We start from the raw sequence: 12,184 nt of genomic DNA, 5'->3' as shown, positions 1-12,184 counted from the left end.
TATTTGAAGAGATTATAGTTGAAAACTTCCCCAATATGGGAAGGAAATAGTTAATCAAGTCCAAGAAGCACAGAGAGTCCCAAACAGGATAAATCCAAGGAGAAATATGTCAAGACACATATTAATCAAACTGTCAAAAATTAAATACAAAGAAAACATATTAAAATCAGCAAGGGAAAAACAACAAATAACACACAAGGGAATCCCCATAAGGTTAACAGCTGATCTTTCAGCAGAAACTCTGCAAGCCAGAAGGAACTGGCAGGACATATTTAAAGTGATGAAGGAGAAAAACCTGCAACCAAGACTACTCTACTCAGCAAGAATCTCATTCAGATTTGATGAAGAAATTAAAACCTTTACAGACAAGCAAAAGATGAGAGAGTTCAGCACCACCAAACCAGCTTTACAACAAATGCTAAATAAACCTCTCTAGGCAAGAAACACAAGAGAAGGAAAAGACCTACAATAACAAACCAAAACAATTAAGAAAATGGGAATAGGAACATACATATCCTTACTTACCTTAAATGTAAATGGACTAAATGCTCCCACCAAAAGACAAAGAGGGGCTGAATGGATACAAAAACAAGACCCATATATATGCTGTCTACAAGAGACCCACTTCAGACCTAGAGACACATACAGACTGAAAGTAAGGGGATAGAAAAAGATATTTCATGCAAATGGAAACCAAAAGAAAGCTGGAGTAGAATTCTCATATCAGACAAAATAGACTTTAAAATAAAGACTACTGGAAGAGACAAAGAAGGACACTACATAATGATCAAGGGATCGATCCAAGAAGAAGATATAACAATTGTAAATATTTATGCACACAACATAGGAGCACCTCAATACATAAGGCAAATACTAACAGCCACAAAAGGGGAAATCGGCAGTAACACATTCATAGTAGGGGACTTTAACACCCCACCTTCACCAATGGACAGATCATCCAAAATGAAAATAGATAAGGAAACACAAGCTTTAAATGATACATTAAATAAAATGGACTTAATTGATATTTACAGGACATTCCATCCAAAAACAACAGAATACACATTTTTCTCAAGTGCTCATGGAACATTCTCCAGGATAGATCATATCTTGGGTCACAAGTCAAGCCTTGGTAAATTTAAGAAAATTGAAATTGTTTCAAGTATCTTTTCCGACCACAACACTATGAGACTAGATATCAATTACAGGAAAAGATCTGTAAAAAATACAAACACATGGAGGCTAAACAATACACTACTTAATAACGAAGTGATCACTGAAGAAATCAAAGAGGAAATTAAAAAATACCTAGAAACAAATGATAATGGAGACACGACAACCCAAAATCTATGGGATGCAGCAAAAGCAGTTCTAAGAGGGAAGTTTATAGCAATACAATCCTACATTAAGAAACAGGAAACATCTCGAATAAACAACCTAACCTTGCACCTAAAGCAATTAGAGAAAGAAGAACAAAAAAACCCCAAAGTTAGCAGAAGGAAAGAAATCATAAGGATCAGATCAGAAATAAATGAAAAAGAAATGAAGGAAACGATAGCAAAGATCAATACAACTAAAACCTGGTTCTCTGAGAAGATAAAAAAAATTGATAAACCATTAGCCAGACTCAGCAAAAAAAAAAGGGAAAGGCCTCAAATAAATAGAATTAGAAATGAAAAAGGAGAAGTAACAAATGACACTGCAAAAATACAAAAGATCATGAGAGCTTACTACAAGAAACGCTATGCCAATAAAATGGACAACCTGGAAGAAATGGACACATTCTTAGAAATGCACAACCTGCCAAGACTGAATCAGGAAGAAAGAGAAAATATGAACAGACCAATCACAAGCACTGAAATTGAAACTATGATTAAAAATCTTCCAACAAACAAAAGCCCAGGACCAGATGGCTTCACAGGTGAATTCTATCAAACATATAGAGAAGAGCTAACACCTATCCTTCTCAAACTCTTCCAAAATATAGCAGAGGGAGGAACACTCCTAAACTCATTCTACAAAGCCACCATCACCTTGATACCAAAACAAGACAAGGATGTCACAAAGAAAGAAAACCACAGGCCAATATCACTGATGAACATAGATGCAAAAATCCTCAACAAAATACTAGCAAACAGAATCCAACAGCACATTAAAAGGATCATACACCATAATCAAGTGGGGCTTATTCCAGGAATGCAAGGATTCTTCAATATACGCAAAACAATTAATGTGATACACCATATTAACAAATTGAAGGAGAAAAACCATATGATCATCTCAATAGATGCAGAGAAAGCTTTCGGCAAAATTCAACACCCATTTATGATAAAAACCCTCCAGAAAGTAGGCATAGAGGGAACTTTCCTCAACATAATAAAGCCCATATATGACAAACCCACAGCCAACATCATCCTCAATGGCGAAAAACTGAAAGCATTTCCACTAAGATCAGGAATAAGACAAGGTTGTCCGCTCTCACCACTCTTATTCAACATAGCTTTGGAAGTTTTAGCCACGGCAATCAGAGAAGAAAAGGAAATAAAAAGAATCCAAATCGGAAAAGAAGAAGTAAAGCTGCCACTGTTTGCAGATGACATGATACTATACATAGAGAATCCTAAAGATGCTACCAGAAAACTACTAGAGCTAATCAGTGAATTTGGTAAAGTAGCAGGATACAAAATTAATGCACAGAAATCTCTGGCATTCCTATACACTAATGATGAAAAATCTGAAAGTGAAATCAAGAAAACACTCCCATTTACCATTGCAACAAAAAGAATAAAATATCTAGGTATAAACCTACCTAAGGAGACAAAAGACCTGTATGCAGAAAATTATAAGACACTAATGAAAAAAATTAAAGATGATACAAATAGATGGAGAGATATACCATGTTCTTGGATTGGAAGAATCAACATTGTGAAAATGACTCTACTACCCAAAGCAATCTACAGATTCAGTGCAATCCCTATCAAACTACCAGTGGCATTTTTCATAGAACTAGAACAAAAACTTTCACAATTTGTATGGAAACACAAAAGACCCCCAAATGGCCAAAGCAATCTTGAGAACCGAAAACTGGAGCTGGAAGAATCAGGCTCCCTGACTTCAGACTATACTACAAATCTACAGTAATCAAGACCGTATGGTACTGGCACAAAAACAGAAAGATAGATCAATGGAACAGGATAGAAAGCCCAGAGATAAACCCATGCACATATGGTCACCTTATCTTTGATAAAGGAGGCAGAAATGTACAGTGGAGAAAGGACAGTCTCTTCAATAAGTGGTTCTGGGAAAACTGGACAGTTACATATAAAAGTATGAGATTAGATCACTCCCTAACACCATACACAAAAATAGGCTCAAAATGGATTAAAGACCTAAATATAAGGCCAGAAACTATCAAACTCTTAGAGGAAAACATAGGCAGAACACTCTATGACATAAATCACAGCAAGATCCTTTTTGACCCACCTCCTAGAGAAATGGAAATAAAACCAAAAATAAACAAATAGGACCTAATGAAACTTCAAAGCTTTTGCACAGCAAAGGAAACCATAAACAAGACCAAAAGACAACCCTCAGAATGGGAGAAAATATTTGCAAATGAAGCAACTGACAAACGATTAATCTCCAAAATTTATAAGCAGCTCATGCAGCTCAATAATAAACAAGCAACCCAATCCAAAAATGGGCAGAAGACCTAAATAGACATTTCTCCAAAGAAGATATACAGACTGCCAACAAACACATGAAAGAATGCTCAACGTCATTAATCATTAGAGAAATGCAAATCAAAACTACAATGAGATATCTCACACCGGTCAGAGTGGTCATCATCAAAAAATCTAGAAACAATCAATGCTGGAGCTGGTGTGGAGAAAAGGGAACCCTCTTGCACTATTGGTGGGAATGTAAATTGATACAGCCACTATAGAGAACAGTATGGAGGTTCCTTAAAAAACTAAAACTAGAACTACCATATGACCCAGCAATCCCACTACTGGGCATATACCCTGAGAAAACCATAATTTAAAAAGAGTCATGTACCAAAATGTTCATTGCCGCTCTATTTACAATAGCCCGGAGATGGAAACAACCTAAGCGTCCATCATCGGATAAATGGATAAAGAAGATGTGGCACATATATACAATGGAATATTACTCAGCCATAAAAAGAAATGAAATTGAGCTATTCGTAATGAGGTGGATAGACCTAGAGTCTGTCATACAGAGTGAAGTAAGTCAGAAAGAGTAAGACAAATACAGTATGCTAACACATATATATGGAATTTAAGAAAAAAAATGTCATGAAGAACGTAGGGGTAAGACAGGAATAAAGACACAGACCTACTAGAGAATGGACTTGAGGATATGGGGAGGGGGAAGGGTAAGCTGTGACAAAGCGAGAGAGAGGCATGGACATATATACACTACCATACATAAGGTAGATATCTAGTGGGAAGCAGCCGCATAGCACAGGGAGATCAGCTAGGTGCTTTGTGACCACCTGGAGGGGTGGGATAGGGAGGATGGGAGGGAGGGAGATGCAAGAGGCAAGAGATATGGGAACATATGTATATGTATAACTGATTCACTTTGTTATAAAGCAGAAACTAACACATCATTGTAAAGCAATTTTACTCCAATAAAGGTGTAAAAAAAAAAACTTATACAATGTGATATGTCAATTATATCTCAATAAAACTGGGGGAAAAAATTCATTGAAATGATTCAAATCCATGAATCTTCCAGAGGACCTTTTGGATATGGCCTCTGCTTATCATTGTAGGGTTCTATTGTACATAATCTGACCCCTGTCCACATGTTCTTCATATCAGGACACTCCTCCACTTGTCCATTACACACCACCCACAATAACTTTCTTTTAGATCATAGAAGACAACAAGTTTCTTCCTGTCTTGGAGGTTTTCACTCATCCTTTCCCCCTCTTCAGCTGGTTAACTCCTATGCATCCTTCAAGTCTCAGCTTCAATGTCACTTGCTCAGAGACGTCTTCCTTGACCACCCAATGGAAACCAGGTCATTTGTTATAATTTCTTATTACACTTGACTTCTCTATCATAGAGTACCAGGTATGACTTAAAGTCCACAAAGACAGATACTCAAGATTTATTAGATTTCCTTGTTTGGATGAAATCAAATTAATTTTGTCTATCCACTGTCTCGGGCAAATGAGAAATTCAACTCCAGTAATCCTTGGGAATTCCCAACATGCGGTTATGCCAAATATTAGGGTAATTTTACAGCACCAGGGAGTACAGGAAGCTTTTCTGATCATCAGGCCTCTGTGCACACAGCCTAGTGTTGAGATGCTCACTGCCCAAGCTCATGTGGTCAGTGCTTTCTAGTTCCAGAGGCTACTCTTTTGTGCCATTTTGGGGCCCACAGATCTCTGGGAGCACCTGCTTACATGTACCTCAGAACCATTTCTCTAAGGACTTGCCATTCTCTTGAAGTCACAATGTTCCAGAACCCGCAGCCCTTCTCCTCTTACCTGTCAAAAATCTCACCTCTCTACCTCATTGCCTCTCAAAGTATTCTCCCTTTCCTCTCTCTTTCAGGTCACCTGTCTAATCCCAAAGCTTTATTATCTGATCCTTGATGGAGGAAATCTTCTATCCAGCCTGACTGATTCTTCCTTATTGTTCATGGTCACAAATCTTCTCTCTACACTGTTTAGGACCCTTGCAAGTTTCTCCAGTAAGCTTGCTTTCCTATTGTCCAAAGTAACTCCTTTGTATCCTCTTCTCTCTCTTCTAATCACCTCCTGCCTCTCACAACCCCTCCTCACTCTCAACTAATGATCCTTCCCGTACATCACTGGAACAAATAAGCCAGGCCCACAGACATCCTCAAATTTCCTATACCTAGTGTATAAACCTACTCAAACCCATCTTCTTCTTCTTCAGTCCTATTACAAATAAGGAAATTTCCCAATTCCTATTAAATACCAGTTTATCTGCCTGTTGTCTGAATTCTTTTACTTCTTGCTGTCTTCAAGAATTTTCTTCTTCAGTTTCCCCTTCTCTTCTGGACTACCAGTCTCTCCCTCTCACCTGCATTATTTTCCATCAGCACACATACTTGCCCATTATTTTCAGTTTTTAAGTTAAAAATAACTTTATTTATTTTTAAATTTTATTTATTTATTTTTGGCCATGCCACTCAGCATGCGGGATCTTAGTTCCTCGACCAGGGATCAAACCCTCGTCCCTGCAGTGGAAGCACAGAGTCTCAACCACTGGACTGCCAGGGAAGTCCCCCCCAAAACTTTATTTTTCACCCTCTGCCTCATTTCTCTTATTCCCTTCACAGCACAATCTGAATGTTCTAGTTTTCCAGGTATACTACCTTTAGTTACTCACCTCCCATTGACACCTCATCCCATATTATCCTGGTTTCTGCCTTTATCATTTAAGCAAAAATTCTCCCAATCAAAATTACCAAAAATCTACATGTTGTCAAATCTTGACATTTTTAAACGACAGTTTCACTCAGTCTCTCAAAACACTCAATACAATTCCTCCTCCTGAAAACACGCTACATTTTTGCTTTTATATAAGCACACTCCCCCTAGTTTTCCTCAAATCAGGCCTGGCCATGTCTTTTTAGTTACCTTTTCAGGTTTCTCCTCTGTCAGATATACGAATATTTAACGTTTTTAGGTCTTGAGAAGACAGGCATTACAGAACCAATTTCTTAGAGGTACTGAGTTTCTGGACCAAGTTCTGTTTAGGCCAAAAAGGCATTCGTTGTTCTGGGGTTAGAACCCCAGGCAATCATAAAGACAACTACTTTATGAGTACAATTGATGTGACTCTTGATTCATTCTGAGATGACAGATTTAATCATGGAATTAATTAGCATTCTAGTGGCTTACTTAGTTCTACCTCAAACATGCCCTGTTTGGGAAAGACTAATACCTCCAACTTGGCACTAGAGCTCATTCTTTTTTTTTTTGGCCTGACCAAGAATTGAACTTGGGCCACAGCAGTGAAAGCACAAAGTCCTAACCACAGGACCACCAGGGAGCTCCCTAGAGCCCATTCCTTAACAGGAAATTTTCACTTTCAGGAATGCCTTCTTCTGTGTCCCTTCTTCTCTGAAATTCCCATAGTTGAGATCATCTACAGCCAAGAACAGATGCGAAGTTTAGTTCACACCAGCATAGATGATCAACTTTATTGGATACTTGACTTTTAATATCTTAAGACTTCCAACCCCCCAAGATTCCTAGGCGGAACCTTCTTGCTAAAGCCTGAATTCCAGTGTTAATTGCATAGCTGTGCCTAGGTGATTAGCCTTCTGGAAAATGTGACCCATTAAGCACCATCTACAATAACAGCGCTCTACTGATAGCTGCAAATAGATGCAAAGGTCTCTGTTCATCTGTGCTTCTGATGTTTCCAAAGTCACTCAAGAGTGAGTGCTGGGAAAGGTGTTATTTTGAGAAGTCTTATTGTACATAGACAGGTGTGTCACTCAAGGAGATCCAGGATGCAGTGTTATCCTAATGGTTCGACAGCACCCCACTGGCCTTCACTTGCCATGGCTGTCCAGTTAAAAATCTGCGTGTGACCCTACGACTTCAGGTAGTCACACATCAAAATTGCAAACACCTACAACACTTCTTCCATAGCCTCAACGTCTCCAGTGTTGTTATAACCTCTCCCAATCCCCTGAAGCAACTTAGGGACAACTGCTCTGAAATTTATCTCCCACATTTCTGTCTCAAAATAACAGATTCCAGATGCACAGTAGTTATTGGCTTTGGGATTTTTCATGCTAGAATTGGCAAAAAAAGAAAAAAAATTGCAGCCCATATTATTTCTTTTCTTTACATATTCTGAATACCTGAATTCAGGTTCAGGGAAAGACCTGAGGCAGGACTCACCTACAAATTTCTATAGCTTGCCACCCCTGCACCATACGTTTTTAAGTTGACTCAATGAACAAGATATAAACATTGAATGATGGTTGTGGATTCCAGAAACTCAAAATGCAGTTTCAATCACAGTGAAAAAAGAAATTGGCAACCAACAGAAAAGTGTGTGAGTATGTTCAGAGCAGCAAAAAAAATCTCAGAAATAGAGGCTTCAAGATTGAATGTTAAACAGCTAACTAACCCTTGACCTTTGAAACTGAGATATCAGAAATTCAAGGGGGAAAACAAATAATTTCAAGAAACAGGTTTTGCTTTATATTAAAACTTGTGGAAAAGAGAAAAAATCTTCCAAACCAGGAAATATAAGCACTGTCCCTACATACAGTAAAGGAGGAAAATCTCAGTCTAGGCAGCAGGCTTGAGCTGTGGGCTGAACCTGCTTGAAAGAAGGACACTCTAGACAGATGAGAATGAAAAGAGGACCTAGAGGGAGAAAGGACTGCTGTGAATATAACCTGTGGGGAGTTTTGGCTACACTGGAGTAACACAAATTACTCAGACCTTCTAGAACACGAGAGCTGTTGGGAAAGGAACAAATGGCAGAGCTCACAACAGCTTTAACCAAGAACGTGAGGATCCAGTCTTTGGAACAAGAGCAATGCACGGTAAGACATGGAGAGAGAAGATACTTTTGTACCTAGTTAAGAAAGTATATTCTCTGTGGAGGTATGACTTATTCAGTTAGGCTTTTATGTCTCTGGGAAAAATTAATTGTCTTTACATGGGGCAGGGGCTCAAATTATTTTTAAAGTGTTACAACAAATTTCAGGCATGTTACATTGCTAATGGGTTATTATCTGGACAATGCTGTCATCTGATGCCCATTGTTCAACTCTCTGACAAGCCTGTTTAGATAAGGAAGATGCACCTAATTTGAAATGAGAGATAGAATCATGAATAAACCTCAGCCTAGTATACCCTGTGGCCTTGTGGTTATGTGATATCCTGAAGAGGTCTATGTCAGACGTTTCTAGGGCAACAACAAGACAGGCTTGTAACTGTCTAAAGAAGCTGAACCACCCAATCCTCCCTCCCAAGTGGAAGGTAACAGAGAAGCAGGGATAATGATGGCGTGAACAGATAGATTTCTCTAGTACTCAGGCTCTTTCTCTAAAGCAAGTAGCCATAACATTAGGATGATCACAGCACTGGTTCTGAGGTTCATTAAGTTAACAAGAGAAAGAAGGAAATAAAAGGAAATACTGTCCCCCTAGAAGAAGCTCAAGGTTTCCCCCCACTCTTCTTTAGTTCCAAGCACCACTGTGAAGGTTAGATTTTAGGGTAACATATTGGCTATGTACATGGCTAGAGCAAAGTATTGGTACAGTCTTATCTCTACAGTGTGGTAAAACATTTGAGATAAAACATCCATCTTCAGCTTCTTCTATCACCACATCTTTGTAAGTAGTTTGAGAAAGCCACACATATAATTTGGTAAGCTTACACAAAAGTGTAATCTGAAGTTGGGGTTGGCATGACCAGATGCACATTTTGGAGGTATGTCTGGGTCTCAGCATGTACAGCATGAAGGGTGGATTGAATGAGAAGTAACTGGCAGGGAGATCAATTAGCAGATAAGAGAGGATGGGGCTCTGAATCAGAAAGTTCACTGTCTTTTGTGTAGGCACATATTTTAAGGATTTGTTCTAAAGTTTTCACAAGCTCTAAAATTGCCCCATATTCACATATCAAATAAATGGACACAGATGAAGCTGGGTGAACAAAGTTCTCACTACTCATCTTTTTGTAGATTTTAACCCCCTGTTGCCTCACCTTAGACTGAAGTTCTTCTCTGTGTGGTTTGATGCAAGAGTCTCCATCCTCTGATCCCTGTAGCACTTGCCCTCTCTCTCTCTCTCTCTCTCTCTCTTTTTTCCTCTTTCTCTCAGCTTTTTGCAACTCATCTGCAACCTTTCTCTTAGATATAGAAACCAGTCCTGCATATAGAGGAGAGCAGTGGGGAAAGAGTTTTCTGCTGGGTTTCCGATACCTTTTGTAATACTGCCCAAAGATTAAATGATGTTTGGGGCTAGCTATCTCTACTCTAGGTCATCAGTAATATGAGTATATGAGTCAGGATTCTCCAGAGAAACAGAATTAATAGATTATATAGAGATATACATAAGAGCAGATTTACTGTAGGGAATTGCTTCACAAGATTATGGAGACCAAGAAGTCCCACGATCTGCCATCTGCAAACTGGAGACCAAGGAAAGCCAGTGGTATAATTCAGTCAGAGTCCAAAGGCTTAAGCACCTGGGAAGCCAGTGGTGTAAGTCCCACTCTGAGTCCAAATGCCTGAAAATTAGAGGGCAATTGTGTAAATCTGACTCCAGGTCCAAAGGTCTGAGAACCAGGAGTGCCAATGTCCAAGAGCAAGAGAAGATGAATGTCCCAACTCAAGCAAAGAGAGCAAATTTGCCCTGCCTCCGCTTTTTTGTTCTACTGAGACCCTCATCAGATTGGATTATACCTACTCATATTATGAGGATGATCTGCTTTACTCAGTCAACCAATTCAAATGCTAACCTCTTCTGGAAGCACCCTCACTGCCACACTCAGAAAATATGTTTTACCAGCTATTTGGTCATCCCTTTGCCCAGTCAAGTTGACACGTAAAAGTAACCATCACAATGAGAATAGTAGAACAATTTATTTACCTTCTCTGCATACACAGATTACACATATTCCTTCTTTTGGATAAGATTCACCTTAGATTGAATTCACTTTGATATTGATTCCACACCCCCATCAAAAGTAGGAAATTAAAAGCAATAATAGTAGCAAATCATATTGACATATTTCTAATGTTCTTTACAAATTACATAGTGTTTTCAAATAAATTACTTTATTTGTTTGCCAAAACAACCTTCTGTGTTAGCTTCAGTGATCTGAAAATGGGCTCAGAGAGGTTGAAATATGTGCTTAATGAAACAGCTGAAAGTGACAGAGCTGGGATTCAGTCCAATGTCTCCTGGACAAATCCCAGTTCTTTCCCCTCCTCCTCTGTGGATAAATGTGTAAGTATAAAGTCAACTGAGCCTGTTTTATCACTTTGAAAAATAGAAAATCATTCACTTTGTCTCACCTCCTTAATTTTTCCTAGTTTCATTAGCAAGCATTCCACTTTGAAGAATTTTCCAGTCTGCCAAAGCTTGTTACTCCTCAGTATTCATGCAACATTATGATTTTCCTTTACAACTGAATAATCTCTGTATTTAATGTGCTTACCCATGCTAAGCCAAAGAGAAAGAGGTATCTTTCAAGGTGTCAACATGGCTGTAATTCTCTCAGGTCATGGCTATTTAAACCCTCACATCTATAAATTGGCTATTACATCACTGCCTCCAGGAGTTCTTTGAGTTTAAAAATGACAACTTTAATTTTCATATCCAGCATCCAAATTGAGAAAGGGGTGGGTCATTTCCATCACCCAACTGCTGCTACAAAATGAGCCAGTTCCCTGGAAATTTCACATTCTGTGACATTTTTGTTTCCTGTAAAAAATATTTCTAAAAACTATACTTGCCCAGAACACTTTTCTCAAAACAGCTGTACCATCCCACAGACTGAATCCCCTATGCCTGACCTTCCAGGGATAGAAGTTACTCTAAGTTTCTTTTACCAACCAAGTCCCAATCTCTAGTCAAGCAAAGTAGTTGGGAACATTTGAATTTTTTTTCTTTGCTCCTGCCATATTCACTAGATTCTTTAAATAAACCATGAGTCCTGTATTGGGATTTGGATTCTACACTGACTCTTGATTTGAGCACATCTGGGCCTTGTCATAGAGGGAAGAAAACAAGTGTTCTTGTTTTCAGACACACTGTTAGATAACACATTATTATCCAAGTCTGTTAATTAAAGAAAAGCCTAGGTTAGCCACAACTGAAGAACAAAATTATATTGTTCTTCTCAGCTGAGATGCAAAGTCATTCCCCCTGTGGACAAAGAATGTTGCCTGTCATATCAGTAAACATGAGGCCATCAAGCCATCAGACACTGCAGCCACCTCCCACCCCCACCTCAACTGTGCACCCTGAGAGGATTCAAGATGGAGAAAACAGGATATTGCCCTGGATAGTTAAAGCGCATATCAAAGGAATAATTTCAGACGCTTGCATCCTCCCATACATAGAAAAGTTCTGAATTTATTAACTTGAGATATTTATTTTTTCTTTAATTAATATTAATCTTTTGATGGTC

The sequence above is a fragment of the Phocoena phocoena genome, chromosome 16, assembly GCF_963924675.1.
Source record: "Phocoena phocoena chromosome 16, mPhoPho1.1, whole genome shotgun sequence".
In the NCBI taxonomy this organism is placed as follows: Eukaryota; Metazoa; Chordata; class Mammalia; order Artiodactyla; family Phocoenidae; genus Phocoena; species Phocoena phocoena.
The sequence above is the reverse complement of the archived record's forward strand: the minus strand, read 5'-3'. Positions refer to the sequence as shown.